Source organism: Rhinoraja longicauda, chromosome 43, assembly GCF_053455715.1.
Source record: "Rhinoraja longicauda isolate Sanriku21f chromosome 43, sRhiLon1.1, whole genome shotgun sequence".
Classification (NCBI taxonomy): domain Eukaryota; kingdom Metazoa; phylum Chordata; class Chondrichthyes; order Rajiformes; family Arhynchobatidae; genus Rhinoraja; species Rhinoraja longicauda.
In genome coordinates this window covers 9844937-9862499 of record NC_135995.1, presented here as the reverse complement: position 1 = coordinate 9862499, position 17563 = coordinate 9844937, and the positions used below count along the sequence as shown (strand labels likewise).

Here is a 17563-nt window from a genome sequence, read left to right as displayed (position 1 = left end):
GACCCTGGATCCGAGCAGAAGACGGCGACATCGTCCATGTACAGGGAGGCCTTGACCTGAGTGCCCCCACTGCCTGGCAATGTCACTCCTCTTATGCTCGCATCCTTCCTGATGGATTCGGCAAAGGGTTCAATGCAACAGACGAACAAGACAGGGGAAAGAGGGCAACCCTGCCTGACTCCAGACCTGACGGGGAAGCTGTCTGATTCCCACCCATTAATTTGGACTGCACTACAGATATCAGAGTAGAGCAGTTGTATCCACTTCCTGATTCCCTCCCCAAAGCCCATTTTGGAGAGCACGTCCCTCATGTACGTGTGCGATATCCTGTCGAAGGCCTTCTCCTGGTCCAAGCTGACCAGGCAGGCATCCACCCGTCTGTCCTGCACGTAGGCAATGGTATCTCTCAGCAGCACCAGGCTGTCTGAGATTTTCCTGCCAGGTACAGCACAGGTTTGGTCCGGGTGGATCACCTGTCCCAGAGCAGACTTGACCCGGTTGGCGATGGCCTTAGACAGGATCTTGTAGTCTACATTCAACAATGTGATGGGTCTCCAATTCCTTAAGTCATTCATCTCCCCCTTCTGCTTGTAGATCAGGGTGATGTTGCCCTTCCTCATAGAGTCTGACATGCTGCCTGCTAGGAGTATATCGTTGTACACTTCCAGCAGGTCCGGGCCCACCCAGTCCCACAGAGCCGAGTACAACTCTGCCGGTAAGCCATCGCCTCCGGGAGTTTTACTCGAGTCAAAGGAACGGATGGAGCCAGTCAGCTCCTCCAGGGTCAGTGGTTGGTCCAGACTCTCCCGCTTGCTGTCGTCCAAGACTTCCGTGATGGAGGACAGGAAGTTCTGGGAGGCGGTGCTGTCTGTGGTCTTTACATCGTACAGATCCTTATAAAAGGATCTGCAGATCTTGATCTGCGAGGATGTTACCGAGCCGTCCTCCTCCCTAAGGCTTTTGATCACAGAGCTCCCCCTGTGAACCTTATGGAAGAAGTAACGTGAGCACGTCTCATCCTGCTCAACATGGCGGACCCTGGACCGGAAGATGATCTTGGAGGATTCAGAGGTAAAGAGCCGAGCTTGCCGGCCCTTCAACTCTCTCAGTTCCTCCCTCACATCCACCCCTCTCCTCTGCAGAAGGAGTAGCTGCTGCAAATCTGTCTGGAGTTGACACAGTTCCCTCTTACCCTGTCTTGCTCTCTGAACACCTTTGGAGACGAAGAACTTCTTGATGTTCTCCTTTGTTGCCTCCCACCAGAGTGTCTGGGAGTCAAAGAGGGGCCTCACAGTTCTCCAACATGCGTAGTCCCTCTTTAGCTCCTTAACGTTCTCCGGGGTCAACAGCTCCACGTTTAGCTTCCACGTCCCTCTGCCCGCCTTCCGGTCCTCCTGTAGGTGACAGGTGGCCTGAAGGAGGCAGTGGTCAGAGAAGAACACCGGCGCGAGGTCGGTGTGTCTGAGCGTGACGGCCCTCGATGTGAAGAGGAAGTCTATCCGGGACTGGGCTGAACCGTTCGGTCCTGACCAGGTGAACCGTGGCTGGACTCCGCCTGCAGGGTCACTGAAGGCGTCGCGCAGCTTTGCATCTTTGACCGTTTCCACCAGGAGTTTGGAGGTGCCGTCCAGTCTGTGGTTGGCACTGCCGGATCGTCCAGCTGCATCGATGATGCAGTTGAAGTCACCGGCCAGAACGAGCGGTCTAGACGTGGCCAGCAGCGGTGGGAGCTGCTGGAGGACGGCCACCCGCTCGCTCCACCTGGGTGAGGCATACACATTTATCAGCCGGAGCGGAGAACCACGGTACATTACATCCACCACCAAGAGACGACCCCCCACCACCTCCCTTACCTCAGTGATGGTGAAGCCCCCTCCCCGCAGCAAGATCCCCAGACCGGACGCACGACAATCATTTCCCCCCGACCATACCGACAGTCCGTGGGGCCACCATCGCGACCACCTCCGATAGCAGCGAAGGTGTGGCAGCCCGCACTCCTGTAAAAAAGTCACATCCGCCTTTACCTTGGCCAGGTACTGCAAGGCGGATACACATCGCACAGTGCTCTTCACACTGCGCACGTTTAAGGATGTCAGTTTCAGCTCCATTGTCCTTTATTGTCCCAGGCGATCCTCCCGCATGCCAATCATCTGGCTCAGTTCCTGCACATTTTTGTCGCACAGGTAGTGGTACAGGTTGGTGGCTTCCTCAGCACAGGGTGTATTTTCTGGCGAAGCCACTGCGCTGCTCCCAGTGTCCTGGAGCTGGGGCCCATTGGCCACTGCACTGCTCCCGGTCTCCCGGAGCTGGGGCCCATTGACCACTGCACTGCTCCCGGTCTCCCGGAGCTGGGGCCCATTGGCCATTGTGCCGCTCCCGGTCTCCCGGAGCAGGGGCCCATTGGCTGTTGTGCCGCTCACGGTCTCCCAGAGCAGGGGCCCATTGGCCGTTGTGCCGCTCACGGTCTCCCGGAGCAGGGGCCCATTGGCCGTTGTGCCGCTCACGGTCTCCTGGGGCTGGGGCCCATTGGCACTGCTCCCAGTCTCCTGGGGCTGGGGGGCAACAGACACGTTCTTTCTCTTACCTTCCTCCTCCCCCATTTCCTTCCTCTGCCTCTGCCTCCGTTGTCGGCTCCTCCCGGTCGATTCATCCTCCGATGCGGAGAGGCTGCTGGCCTCGTCCTGGGAGAGGACTCTTTTTTGGGACTTGCTTGCCCCCTCCGCCTTTTTCTCCGTGCGCACAGCCTTCAATGTTTTCCTCGGCTGTACCACCTTCCATTCCTCCTCTTCCTGTTCCCCCTCTTCCATCGACTCACCCTCGTGGGGAGGGGCCTGGGGGGCTCTGTCCTGCGGTTTGGGGCTCCTGGTGGTCGCGCTGTCATCGCCCTTGCTCTCCTTTCCTTTTTGGGCTTTTTCAGTGGTAGGAGGCGTCTCGTCCACCCTGGGGGTGCTGGCAGCGGCCCCTCTTATCGCCTGTGCATAAGTGCTTGCTCTTTTAGGGCAGGCCCTGTAAAGGTGGCCTGCCCCCCCACACAGGTTGCAGCTCTTACTCTCTTTACAATCCCTTGTCTCGTGGCCTTCTAACTTGCAGTTTCTGCAGACGACTGTCCTGCATTCTGCCGCCACGTGCCCAGGTTTGTTGCATTTCCTGCACACCCTGGGCTGCCCCACGTACGTCATGTAGCCCCGGTTCCCTCCGATAGCGAACACCGAGGGAGGGTGGACAATGAATCCCTTCCCGTCCACCCTCAGCTTCACTTTTACCTGCCTCTTGCTCGTCCAGATCCCGAACAAGTCCTTTATGTCCACGCAGTTCCCGGCCCCTTCGACGTAGCGCGCAAGGAAGGTGAGGACATCCACGACGGGCACATGTGGGTTAAACATGTGCACCGTGATCATCCGTTCCCTCTGGGTGGGGAGGGTGAAGAGCGGCTGCACCTTCAGGAGCGACAGCGGGGCTTCGTTCCCCTTCTCCCGGAAGTCCTGCAGCAACTTCTGCCATCCCGCCGGGTTCTGGAAGGTAACGTCGAAGTATCCGTTACCTGGGAAGTCCTGGAGGCAGAAGATGTCCCCGGCCTTGAATCCACAAGCCTCCAGCAGCACCTTCTTGATGAAGAGATCCCTTGAGAAAGGGTTCCCCTCCTTGAGGTCCTTCACCGATACACGCAGGGTATTCCGGATACCCTGCCCTCCAGCTCCACTTGCTACTGCCATCCCACCTGGATAAGGGTGTTAGGTTGGTTACCCAACCAGCATCGATCCACCCCTAAACCAGACACGTGCTCCTGACCTCCGCTCCTCGTCAATGATCTAATGCAAATACTGCTCTTATACTTACCCTGTTCTTATAAGAACATTAAGATTGTGCCAGAACAGATTTTTTTTTTTTTTTTTTTTTATATCAAAAAATACTTTATTCAAGTTATAAATATCATTTACAAACCATCATTTTTAAACAAACCCATCCGACATTTCCGGAGGTTACATATTCAATACAGGCATTTACTTGGACATTTACATACATTTACATACATATCCCTTATTTGGAGGGGCGTCTCTCTCCCCCACACCCTGCCCCCCATGTCCAGCAGCGGAAGGACCCTAGACTGTGGTCCTCCCCCACAGGGCCTTGGCGTTGGCTGCACCAAGCTTCAGAGCGTCCCTCAGCACGTACTCCTGCAGTCTGCAGTGGGCCAGTCGGCAACATTCCTTGACGGACAGCTCGCTCCGCTGGGAGGTCAACAAGGATCGGGCAGACCAAAGAGCGTCTTTCACCGAGTTGATGACCTTCCAGCAGCACTCGATGTCAGTCTCGGAATGCGTCCCTGGGAACAGTCCGTAGAGCACAGAGTCCTCTGTGACGGAGCTGCTCGGAATGAATCGTGACAGGGACCCCTGCAGACCTCTCCAGACTCGCCTGGCAAATCCACACTCTTTGAAGAGGTGGGCCACCGTTTCCTCTCCGTAGCAGCCGTCCCGAGGGCAGCGTGCGCTGGTAGTGAGGTTCCGGCGGTGCAGGAAGGATCTGACTGGGAGGGCTCCCCTCACCGCCAGCCAAGCCAGGTCTTGGTGCTTGTTGGTGAGTACTGGCGATGAGGCATTTTGCCAGACAAGCTGGGCTGTCCGTTCCGGGAACCACGCCACAGGATCCATGGAGTCATTCCCCTGCAGTGCCTGCAGGACGTTCCGTGCTGACCACTGCCCGATGGACTTGTGGTCAAAGGTGTTGGTCCGGAAGAACCTTTCCACAAACGACAGATGGTTCGGCAATGTCCAGCTGACTGGCACATTGCGTGGCATCTGCGCCAGGCCCATCCTTCGCAGCACCGGGGACAGGTAGAACCTCAGCAGGTAGTGGCATTTGGTGCCCACGTGCCTTGGCTCTATGCTCCGCCTGATGCAGCCACACACGAAGGTGGCCATCAGAATGAGGGCGGCGTTGGGCACGTCTTTACCCCCGTTGTCTGCCGACTTGTGCATTGTGGCTCGTCGCACCCGGTCCATCGCCGACCCCCAGATGAAACGGAAGACGGCCCGGGTGATCCCCTTGGCGTGGGAGGGAGGGACGGGCCACACTTGCGCCAAATACAGCAGCCCCGAGAGCACCTCACACCTGATGACCAGGTTTTTCCCCGTGATGGAGAGGGAGCGCTGCTTCCACAGCTCCAGCTTCTTCCCCACCTTGGCTATCCACTCCAGCCAATTTTTGTTACATGCCCCAGCCTTCCCGAACCAGATCCCCAGCACCTTCAGGAAGTCAGGCTTGATGGTGAAGGGGATGGAAGATCGGTCGGGCCAGTTGCCAAAGAGCATGGCCTCGCTCTTCCTGCGGTTTACCCTGGCCCCCGTGGCCAACTCAAACTGGTCGCAGATGCTGATCAGTCTGCGGACCGACCCTGGATCCGAGCAGAAGACGGCGACATCGTCCATGTACAGGGAGGCCTTGACCTGAGTGCCCCCACTGCCTGGCAGTGTCACTCCTCTTATGCTCGCATCCTTCCTGATGGATTCGGCAAAGGGTTCAATGCAACAGACGAACAAGACAGGGGAAAGAGGGCAACCCTGCCTGACTCCAGACCTGACGGGGAAGCTGTCTGATTCCCACCCATTAATTTGGACTGCACTACAGATATCAGAGTAGAGCAGTTGTATCCACTTCCTGATTCCCTCCCCAAAGCCCATTTTGGAGAGCACGTCCCTCATGTACGTGTGCGATATCCTGTCGAAGGCCTTCTCCTGGTCCAAGCTGACCAGGCAGGCATCCACCCGTCTGTCCTGCACGTAGGCAATGGTATCTCTCAGCAGCACCAGGCTGTCTGAGATTTTCCTGCCAGGTACAGCACAGGTTTGGTCCGGGTGGATCACCTGTCCCAGAGCAGACTTGACCCGGTTGGCGATGGCCTTAGACAGGATCTTGTAGTCTACATTCAACAATGTGATGGGTCTCCAATTCCTTAAGTCATTCATCTCCCCCTTCTGCTTGTAGATCAGGGTGATGTTGCCCTTCCTCATAGAGTCTGACATGCTGCCTGCTAGGAGTATATCGTTGTACACTTCCAGCAGGTCCGGGCCCACCCAGTCCCACAGAGCCGAGTACAACTCTGCCGGTAAGCCATCGCCTCCGGGAGTTTTACTCGAGTCAAAGGAACGGATGGAGCCAGTCAGCTCCTCCAGGGTCAGTGGTTGGTCCAGACTCTCCCGCTTGCTGTCGTCCAAGACTTCCGTGATGGAGGACAGGAAGTTCTGGGAGGCGGTGCTGTCTGTGGTCTTTACATCGTACAGATCCTTATAAAAGGATCTGCAGATCTTGAGCATGTCTGTCTGCGAGGATGTTACCGAGCCGTCCTCCTCCCTAAGGCTTTTGATCACAGAGCTCCCCCTGTGAACCTTATGGAAGAAGTAACGTGAGCACGTCTCATCCTGCTCAACATGGCGGACCCTGGACCGGAAGATGATCTTGGAGGATTCAGAGGTAAAGAGCCGAGCTTGCCGGCCCTTCAACTCTCTCAGTTCCTCCCTCACATCCACCCCTCTCCTCTGCAGAAGGAGTAGCTGCTGCAAATCTGTCTGGAGTTGACACAGTTCCCTCTTACCCTGTCTTGCTCTCTGAACACCTTTGGAGACGAAGAACTTCTTGATGTTCTCCTTTGTTGCCTCCCACCAGAGTGTCTGGGAGTCAAAGAGGGGCCTCACAGTTCTCCAACATGCGTAGTCCCTCTTTAGCTCCTTAACGTTCTCCGGGGTCAACAGCTCCACGTTTAGCTTCCACGTCCCTCTGCCCGCCTTCCGGTCCTCCTGTAGGTGACAGGTGGCCTGAAGGAGGCAGTGGTCAGAGAAGAACACCGGCGCGAGGTCGGTGTGTCTGAGCGTGACGGCCCTCGATGTGAAGAGGAAGTCTATCCGGGACTGGGCTGAACCGTTTGGTCCTGACCAGGTGAACCGTGGCTGGACTCCGCCTGCAGGGTCACTGAAGGCGTCGCGCAGCTTTGCATCTTTGACCGTTTCCACCAGGAGTTTGGAGGTGCCGTCCAGTCTGTGGTTGGCACTGCCGGATCGTCCAGCCGCATCGATGATGCAGTTGAAGTCACCGGCCAGAACGAGCGGTCTAGACGTGGCCAGCAGCGGTGGGAGCTGCTGGAGGACGGCCACCCGCTCGCTCCACCTGGGTGAGGCATACACATTTATCAGCCGGAGCGGAGAACCACGGTACATTACATCCACCACCAAGAGACGACCCCCCACCACCTCCCTTACCTCAGTGATGGTGAAGCCCCCTCCCCGCAGCAAGATCCCCAGACCGGACGCACGACAATCATTTCCCCCCGACCATACCGACAGTCCGTGGGGCCACCATCGCGACCACCTCCGATAGCAGCGAAGGTGTGGCAGCCCGCACTCCTGTAAAAAAGTCACATCCGCCTTTACCTTGGCCAGGTACTGCAAGGCGGATACACATCGCACAGTGCTCTTCACACTGCGCACGTTTAAGGATGCCAGTTTCAGCTCCATTGTCCTTTATTGTCCCAGGCGATCCTCCCGCATGCCAATCATCTGGCTCAGTTCCTGCACATTTTTGTCGCACAGGTAGTGGTACAGGTTGGTGGCTTCCTCAGCACAGGGTGTATTTTCTGGCGAAGCCACTGCGCTGCTCCCAGTGTCCTGGAGCTGGGGCCCATTGGCCACTGCACTGCTCCCGGTCTCCCGGAGCTGGGGCCCATTGACCACTGCACTGCTCCCGGTCTCCCGGAGCTGGGGCCCATTGGCCATTGTGCCGCTCCCGGTCTCCCGGAGCAGGGGCCCATTGGCTGTTGTGCCGCTCACGGTCTCCCAGAGCAGGGGCCCATTGGCCGTTGTGCCGCTCACGGTCTCCCGGAGCAGGGGCCCATTGGCCGTTGTGCCGCTCACGGTCTCCTGGGGCTGGGGCCCATTGGCACTGCTCCCAGTCTCCTGGGGCTGGGGGGCAACAGACACGTTCTTTCTCTTACCTTCCTCCTCCCCCATTTCCTTCCTCTGCCTCTGCCTCCGTTGTCGGCTCCTCCCGGTCGATTCATCCTCCGATGCGGAGAGGCTGCTGGCCTCGTCCTGGGAGAGGACTCTTTTTTGGGACTTGCTTGCCCCCTCCGCCTTTTTCTCCGTGCGCACAGCCTTCAATGTTTTCCTCGGCTGTACCACCTTCCATTCCTCCTCTTCCTGTTCCCCCTCTTCCATCGACTCACCCTCGTGGGGAGGGGCCTGGGGGGCTCTGTCCTGCGGTTTGGGGCTCCTGGTGGTCGCGCTGTCATCGCCCTTGCTCTCCTTTCCTTTTTGGGCTTTTTCAGTGGTAGGAGGCGTCTCGTCCACCCTGGGGGTGCTGGCAGCGGCCCCTCTTATCGCCTGTGCATAAGTGCTTGCTCTTTTAGGGCAGGCCCTGTAAAGGTGGCCTGCCTCCCCACACAGGTTGCAGCTCTTACTCTCTTTACAATCCCTTGTCTCGTGGCCTTCTAACTTGCAGTTTCTGCAGACGACTGTCCTGCATTCTGCCGCCACGTGCCCAGGTTTGTTGCATTTCCTGCACACCCTGGGCTGCCCCACGTACGTCATGTAGCCCCGGTTCCCTCCGATAGCGAACACCGAGGGAGGGTGGACAATGAATCCCTTCCCGTCCACCCTCAGCTTCACTTTTACCTGCCTCTTGCTCGTCCAGATCCCGAACAAGTCCTTTATGTCCACACAGTTCCCGGCCCCTTCGACGTAGCGCGCAAGGAAGGTGAGGACATCCACGACGGGCACATGTGGGTTAAACATGTGCACCGTGATCATCCGTTCCCTCTGGGTGGGGAGGGTGAAGAGCGGCTGCACCTTCAGGAGCGACAGCGGGGCTTCATCCCCCTTCTCCCGGAAGTCCTGCAGCAACTTCTGCCATCCCGCCGGGTTCTGGAAGGTAACGTCGAAGTATCCGTTACCTGGGAAGTCCTGGAGGCAGAAGATGTCCCCGGCCTTGAATCCACAGGCCTCCAGCAGCACCTTCTTGGTGAAGAGGTCCCTTGAGAAAGGGTTCCCCTCCTTGAGGTCCTTCTCGCAGGGTATTCCGAATACCCTGCCCTCCAGCTCCACTTGCTACTGCCATCCCACCTGGATAAGGGTGTTAGGTTGGTTACCCAACCAGCATGGATCCACCCCTAAACCAGACACGTGCTCCTGACCTCCGCTCCTCGTCGATGACCCAATGCAAATACTGCTCTTATACTTACCCTGTTCTTATAAGAACATTAGATTGTGCCAGAACAGATACTGCACTTGATCTTAGCCAAAAGGCCGAGAAGCGATAACCCACAACTGCACCAACCCGGCCACATCCCGCCCGCCCCCCCCACTTTACAGCCAGGGTGAGGACTTGCAAAGGCCTCCCTCGCCGCCGTCTGGTGGCGTTTCTCCCCCTGGCCCGCAGGCTCAGCCTCCACCCCCCCTCAACCCCACTTTCCCTCAAACTTTGTGCCCAACATGGGAAACTCTTGTAATCCCTCCAATCAGACGGGAGAGGCCGGTGCTTGCCTGCGGATACGTCACGGGCACAGGCAACAAGGGAGGAGAGTGGAGGGAGGGAGGGGAAGGAGAGGGAGGGAGAGAGTGAGGGGGATGAGGGCAGGAGGGAGGGAGGGTGGGGAGGGAGGGAGGGGGGAGGATGGGGGGGAGGGAGGGAGGGATGGGAGGGAAGGGATGGGAGGGGAGAGGAGGGAGGGAGAGAGAGAGGGAGAGAGAGAGGGAGGGGGGAAGGGAGGGATGGGAGGGCAGGAGGGAGGGAGGGTGGGATGGAGGAGGATGGGGCGGGAGGGAGGGAGGGATGGGAGGGAAGGAGGGAGGGAGAGAAGAGAGAGGAGGGGGAGAGAGAGCTTTATTTAATTTAATGTAGTGTAGTTCACTAATAGTTCTCTTTAGGGAGAGAGAGGGAGAGAGAGGAGAGGGGGAGAGAGAGTGTGAGAGAGAGAGAGAGAGAGAGAGAGAGAGAGAGAGAGAGAGAGAGAGAGAGAGAGAGAGAGAGCACAAACAAACTCAAAAAGGGAGGGAGGGTGGGTGGGAGGGTAGGGGGAGGGAGGGTGGGGAGGAACGGAGGGAGGGGAGGGAGGGTAGGGGGAGGGAGGGTGGGTGGGGAGGAAGGAAGGGAGGGGGAGGGATGGGTGGGAGGGGAGCGAGGGTAGGGGGAGGGAGGGAGGCGGGATGCACCGACCACTTATTTGCCCACTCGGCAGCGAGTGACCGACGACGTTTATCATATCATATATATACAGCCGGAAACAGGCCTTTTCGGACGTCGAAGTCCGTGCCGCCCAGTGATCCCCGTTTCTTGCGGCCGTGTTTCTCGAGCGGCGGGGGGGGGGGGTTAGGAGCCACCTACTGCGTACACGTGGGAACAGGCCACTCAGCCCCTCAATGGGCCGTTCAGCGACACGCCACAATAACAAACTAAGCTGAAGAAAAAGGGTGACCAAAGTCTCCCGTTGGTTATTCCCACGAGTGGAAACGTCCGCTCCACATCCACTCGATCCAAGCCTTTCACTATTCGCTAATTGCAATGAGGTCCCTCCACGTCCTTCTGAACTCCAGAGGGTACAGGCCCAGTGCCCACAAACACCCATCATTGGTTAAGCTACTAATTCCTAGGATCATTCTTGTAAACCTCCTCTGGACCCTCTGCAGATCCAGCACATCCTTTGTCAGATATCCTAAGCCCCCGGGCTGCGGCACTTTCCATCGCCCGGTGGGGGCTCAGGGCCTTCATCGGCCTGCTCGGCTCGGCTCGGCCCTGGGACTTTCCATCGCCCGGTGGGGGCTCAGGGCCTTCATCGGCCTGCTCGGCTCGGCTCGGCCCTGGGACTTTCCATCGCCCGGTGGGGGCTCAGGGCCTTCATCGGCCTGCTCGGCTCGGCTCGGCCCTGGGACTTTCCATCGCCCGGTGGGGGCTCAGGGCCTTCATCGGCCTGCTCGGCTCGGCTCGGCCCTGGGACTTTCCATCGCCCGGTGGGGGCTTAGGACCTTCATCGGCCGGGTCGGCTCGGCTCGGCCTGGGACTTTCTGGGGGGTTCCAAAAGTCGGGAGCCTCGATCGCCTCGAGACAGCAGTTTGACTGCCTGACCACGGGAGAAGAATGAGGAGGAGATAAGACTTTGCCTTCCATCACAGTGAGGGTGTGCCTGGAGCAATCACTGTGATGGTTGTCTGTGTTCAACTGTAATTGTGTGTCTTGTGTCCTTTATTGTCTACTGCCGGACCCTGACGTGAGAGGACGCTGGCGCTGTTTGTTCGCCACTTCTCCGTCAGGACAAATCTGTTGTTTGTTTGTTTTTATGTCCTGACTGTTTTGTCAAGCGTCTTTGAGTATTTTGAAAAGCGCTATATACAATAAATGTTTATTATATTATTATTATTATTATTATTATTATTTATGGTGCCCAAAATTGCTCACAATGCTCCAAATGCGGCCTGACCATCACATCAGCGTTACATCTCTGCTTTTTGTATTCTAGCCCCCTTGAAATAAATTGTGCTTGTCGATGGGAGGGAGAGAGAGACGAGGGCGGGCTGGTGAGTTTTGACCTCATATTGGACAATCCAATGGGTTGTGTTGTGTTGGGTCATAGAAACATAGAAAATAGGTGCAGGAGTAGGCCATTCGGCCCTTCGAGCCTGTACGCACCGCCATTCAATATGATCATGGCTGATCATCCAGCTCAGTCGCCTGTACGCGGTGGGAGTGTTGACCACAAAGTGGACGGGCCTGCAGTGCAGCGAATTCACCACACGGTGGGAGTGTTGACCACAAAGTGGACGGGCCTGCAGTGCAGCGAATTCACCACACGGTGGGAGTGTTGACCACAAAGTGGACGGGCCTGCAGTGCAGCGAATTCACCACACGGTGGGAGTGTTGACCACAAAGTGGACAGGCCTGCAGTGCAGCGAATTCACCACACGGTGGGAGTGTTGAACACAAAGTGGATGGGCCTGCAGTTCCACACCACATTACTCACACATGGACATGCAGAACTCATTCAGAAGTCTATTAATAGTTATAGAAATCAAACATTTCATCCATTCCCCTCCCCCCCCACCCCCGCCAAAACAAAAAATAGTAGTAAACGTGCAGGTACAGGAGGCAGTGAAGAAAGCCAATGGCAATAGACAATAGGTGCAGGAGGAGGTCATTTGGCCCTTCCAGCCAGCACCGCCATTCAATGTGATCATGGCTGATCACTCTCAATCAGTACCCCGTTCCTGCCTTCTCCCCATACCCCCTGACTCCGCTATCCTTAAGAGCTCTATCTAGCTCTCTCTTGAATGTATTCAAAGAATTGGCCTCCACTGCCTTCTGAGGCAGAGAATTCCACAGATTCACAACTCTCTGACTAAAAAAGTTTCTCCTCATCTCTGTTCTAAATGGCCTACCCCTTATTCTTAAACTGTGGCCCCTGGTTCTGGACTCCTCCAACATTGGGAACATGTTTCAATAGACAATAGACAATAGGTGCAGGAGTAGGCCATTCAGCCCTTCGAGCCAGCACCGCCATTCAATGCGATCATGGCTGATCACTCTCAATCAGTACCCCGTTCCTGCCTTCTCCCCATACCCCCTCACTCCGCTATCCTTAAGAGCTCTATCCAGCTCTCTCTTGAAAGCATCCAACGAACTGGCCTCCACTGCCTTCTGAGGCAGAGAATTCCACACCTTCACCACCCTCTGACTGAAAAAGTTCTTCCTCATCTCCGTTCTAAATGGCCTACCCCTTATTCTTAAACTGTGGCCCCTTGTTCTGGACTCCCCCAACATTGGGAACATGTTATCTGCCTCTAATGTGTCCAATCCCCTAATTATCTTATATGTTTCAATAAGATCCCCCCTCATCCTTCTAAATTCCAGTGTATACAAGCCCAATCGCTCCAGCCTTTCAACATATGACAGTCCCGCCATTCCGGGAATTAACCTAGTGAACCTACGCTGCACGCCCTCCATAGCAAGAATATCCTTCCTCAAATTTGGAGACCAAAACTGCACACAGTACTCCAGGTGCGGTCTCACCAGGGCCCGGTACAACTGTAGAAGGACCTCTTTGCTCCTATACTCAACTCCTCTTGTTACGAAGGCCAACATTCCATTGGCTTTCTTCACTGCCTGCTGTACCTGCATGCTTCCTTTCATTGACTGATGCACTAGGACACCCAGATCTCGTTGAACTCCCCCTCCTCCTAACTTGACACCATTCAGATAATAATCTGCCTTTCTATTCTTACTTCCAAAGTGAATAACCTCACACTTATCTACATTAAACTGCATCTGCCATGTATCCGCCCACTCACACAACGTCCAAGTCACCCTGCAGCCTTATTGCATCTTCCTCACAATTCACACTACCCCCCAACTTAGTATCATCTGCAAATTTGCTAATGGTACTTTTAATCCCTTCGTCTAAGTCATTAATGTATATCGTAAATAGCTGGGGTCCCAGCACCGAACCTTGCGGTACCCCACTGGTCACTGCCTGCCATTCCGAAAGGGACCCATTTATCCCCACTCTTTGCTTTCTGTCTGTCAACCAATTTTCTATCCATGTCAGTACCCTACCCCCAATACCATGTGCCCTAATTTTGCCCACTAATCTCCTATGTGGGACCTTGTCGAAGGCTTTCTGAAAGTCGAGGTACACCACATCCACTGACTCTCCCTTGTCAATTTTCCTAGTTACATCCTCAAAAAATTCCAGTAGATTTGTCAAGCATGATTTCCCCTTCGTAAATCCATGCTGACTCGGAATGATCCCGTTACTGCTATCCAAATGCTCAGCAATTTCCTGCCTCTAACGTGTCCAACCCCTTAATAATCTTATACGTTTCGAGAAGATCCCCTCTCATCCTTCTAAATTCCAGTGTATACAACCCTAGTCGCTCCAGTCTTTCAACATATGACAGTCCCGCCATTCCGGGAATTAACCTAGTAAACCTACACTGCACGCCCTCAATAGCGAGAATATCCTTCCTCAAATTTGGAGACCAAAACTGCACACAGTACTCCAGGTGCGGTCTCACTAGGGCCCTGTACAACTGCAGAAGGACCTCTTTGCTCCTATACTCAACTCCTCTTGTTATGAAGGCCAACATTCCATTGGCTTTCTTCACTGCCTGCTGTACCTGCATGCTTCCTTTCAGTGACTGATGCACTAAGGACACCCAGATCACGTTGTACGTCCCCTTTTCCTAACTTGACACCATTCAGATAATAATCTGCCTTCCTATTCTTACCACCAAAGTGGATAACCTCACACTTATCTACATTAAACTGCATCTGCCATGCATCCGCCCACTCACACAACCTGTCCAAGTCACCCTGCAACCTCATAGCATCTTCCTCACAGTTCACACTGCCACCTAGCTTTGTATCATCGGCAAATTTGCTAATGTTACTTTTAATCCCTTCATCCAAGTCATTGATGTATATTGTAAATAGCTGCGGTCCCAACACCGAGCCTTGCGGTACCCCACTAGTTACTGCCTTCCATTCTGAAAGGAACCCATTTATCCCTTTGCTTTCTGTCTGTCAACCAACGTTCTATCCATGTCAGTACCCTACCTCCAATACCATGTGCTCTAATTTTGCCCACTAATCTCCTATGTGGGACCTTGTCGAAGGCTTTCTGAAAGTCGAGGTACACCACATCCACCGGCTCTCCCCTGTCAACTTTCCTAGTTACATCCTCAAAAAATTCCAATAGATTAGTCAAGCACGATTTCCCCTTCGTAAATCCACGCTGACTCGGAACGATCCCGTTACTGCGATCCAAATGCTCCGCAATTTCGTCTTTTATAATTGACTCCAGCATCTTCCCCACCACTGATGTCAGACTAACTGGTCTATAATTTCCCGTTTTCTCTCTCCCTCCTTTCTTGAAAAGTGGGATTACATTAGCTACCCTCCAATCCACAGGAACTGACCCGGAATCTATAGAATATTGGAAAATAATCACTAATGCGTCCACAATTTCTAGAGCCACCTCCTTAAGCACCCTGGGATGCAGACCATCAGGCCCTGGGGATTTATCAGCCTTGAGTCCCATCAGTCTACCCAAAACCATTTCCTGCCTAATGTGGATTTCCTTCAGTTCCTCCATCACCCTAGGTTCTCTGGCCACTAGAACATCTGGGAGATTGTTTGTATCATCCTCAGTGAAGACAGATCCAAAGTAACGGTTTAACTCGTCTGCCATTTCCTTGTTCCCCATAATAAATTCCTCTCCTTCTGTCCTCAAGGGACCCACATTTGCCTTGACTATTTTTTTCCTCTTCACGTACCTAAAAAAGCTTTTCCTATCCTCCTTTATATTATTGGCTAGTTTACCCTCGTACCTCGTCTTTTCTCCCCGTATTGCCTTTTTAGTTATCTGCTGTTGCTCTTTAAAAGAGCCCCAATCCTCTGGCTTCCCACTCTTCTTTGCTATGTTATATTTCTTCCCTTTTATTTTTATGCTGTCCTTGACGTCCCTCGTCAGCCACGGGTGCCTCTTACTCCCCTTAGAATCATTCCTCCTCTTTGGGATAAATTGATCCTGCAACTTCTGCATTATTCCCAGGAATACCTGCCAATGCTGTTCCACCGTCTTCCCTGCTAGGGCCTCCTTCCAGTCAATTTTGGCCAGCTCCTGCCTCATGCCTCTGTAATCCCCTTTGCTATACTGTAATACTGGCACCTCCGATTTTCCCTTCTCCCTCTCAATTTGTAGAGTAAAACTTATCATATTGTGATCACTGCCTCCTAATGGCTCATTTACCTCAAGTCCCCTTATCGGGTCAGGTTCATTACACAACACTAAATCCAGAATTGCCTTCTCCCTGGTAGGCTCCAGTGCGAGCCGTTCTAAGAATCCATCTCGGAGGCACTCCACAAACTCTCTTTCCTGGGGTCCATTTCCAACCTGATTTTCCCAGTCTACCTGCATGTTGAAATCTCCCATAACCACCGTAGCATTACATTTTTGACACGCCAATTTTAGCTCCTGATTCAACTTGCACCCTATGTCGAGGCTACTGTTTGGGGGGCCTGTAGATGACTCCCATTAGGGTCTTTTTACCCTTACAATTCCTCGTCTCTATCCATACTGATTCTACATCTCCTGATTCTATGTCACTCCTTGCAAGGGAGTGAATATCATTCCTTACCAACAGACCGACCCCACCCCCTCTGCCCACCTGTCTGTCTTTTCTATACGTTGTATACCCCTGAATATTCAGCTCCCAGCCCTGGTCCTCTTGTAGCCATGTCTCAGTGATTCCCACAACATCATACTTGCCAATGTCTAACTGAGCCTCAAGCTCATCCACTTTATTTTTTATACTTCGCGCATTTAAATACAACACTTTAACTTCGGTATTTACCTCCCCTCTCACACCGGTCACAATTGGCCCCGATCTTACTCTCATATCCCATCTAGAACTTCCCTTCCCATTCATACGAGAGTCCTTTACAGTTTCTCCTGTATTCGCTTCCCCTTTAACTCCATCTCCATATTCCCAGTTTGTAAACCCCTCCCCCCCACTACTTAGTTTAAAGCCACACGTGTAACACTAGTAAACCTGCCTGCCAGAATGTTTGTTCCCCTGCTGTTAAGGTGTAACCCGTCCCTTTTGTACAGGTCACCCCTACCCCAGAAGAGATCCCAGTGGTCCAGAAATCTAAATCCCTGCTCCCTGCACCAGCCCCTCAGCCATACATTTATATCCCCGATCTCTCTGTTCCTGTCCTCACCAGCACGAGGTACAGGCAGCAGTCCAGAGATAACCACCTTCGACGTCCTACTTCTCAGTCTGCTTCCTAACTCCCTAAACTCACGCTGCAGTATTTCCTTCCTCTTCCTCCCGACATCGTTCGTGCCCACATGCACAACTGCTTCCGGTTGATCACCTTCCCTCGCTAGGTTGTTCTGAAGCCGCTCCGTGATGTCTTGAACCCTGGCACCAGGGAGGCAACAGACCACAAACCATCCTCGACTCCCGCCTGTCGCCACAGATTCCACAGAAGGCATGTTGGCCTTCATAACAAGAGGAGTTGAGTTTAGGAGTAAAGAGGTCCTTCTGCAGTTGTACAGGGCCCTGGTGAGACCGCACCTGGAGTACTGTGTGCAGTTTTGGTCTCCTAATTTGAGGAAGGACGTCCTTGCAATTGAGGCAGTGCAGCGTAGGTTCACCAGGTTAATCCCCGGGATGGCGGGACTGTCGTTCGAGGAAAGATTGGAAAGACTGGGCTTGTATTCACTGGAGTTTAGAAGGATGAGAGGGGATCTTATGGAGACGTGTAAAATTATAAAAGGACTGGACAAGCTAGATGCAGGAAACATGTTCCCAATGTTGGGGGAGTCCAGAACCAGGGGCCACACAGTCTAAGAATAAAGGGGAGGGCGTTTAAAACTGGGGTGTGGAGGAACGTTTCCAGTTGTGAATGTGTGGGATTCTCTGCCACAGAGGGCAGTGGAGGCCGATTCACTGGATGGGTTTAAGAGAGAGTTAGATAGAGCTCTAGGGGCCAGTGGAATCAAGGGATATGGGGAGAA

At 54.2% G+C, this 17563-nt stretch overlaps 1 pseudogene; it reads right to left on the bottom strand.

Moving 5' to 3' along the window:
- Nucleotides 1-9208: 9208 nt before the first annotated feature.
- LOC144612256 (U2 spliceosomal RNA) lies at nucleotides 9209-9305 on the bottom strand (annotated as a pseudogene).
- Nucleotides 9306-17563: the final 8258 nt, after the last annotated feature.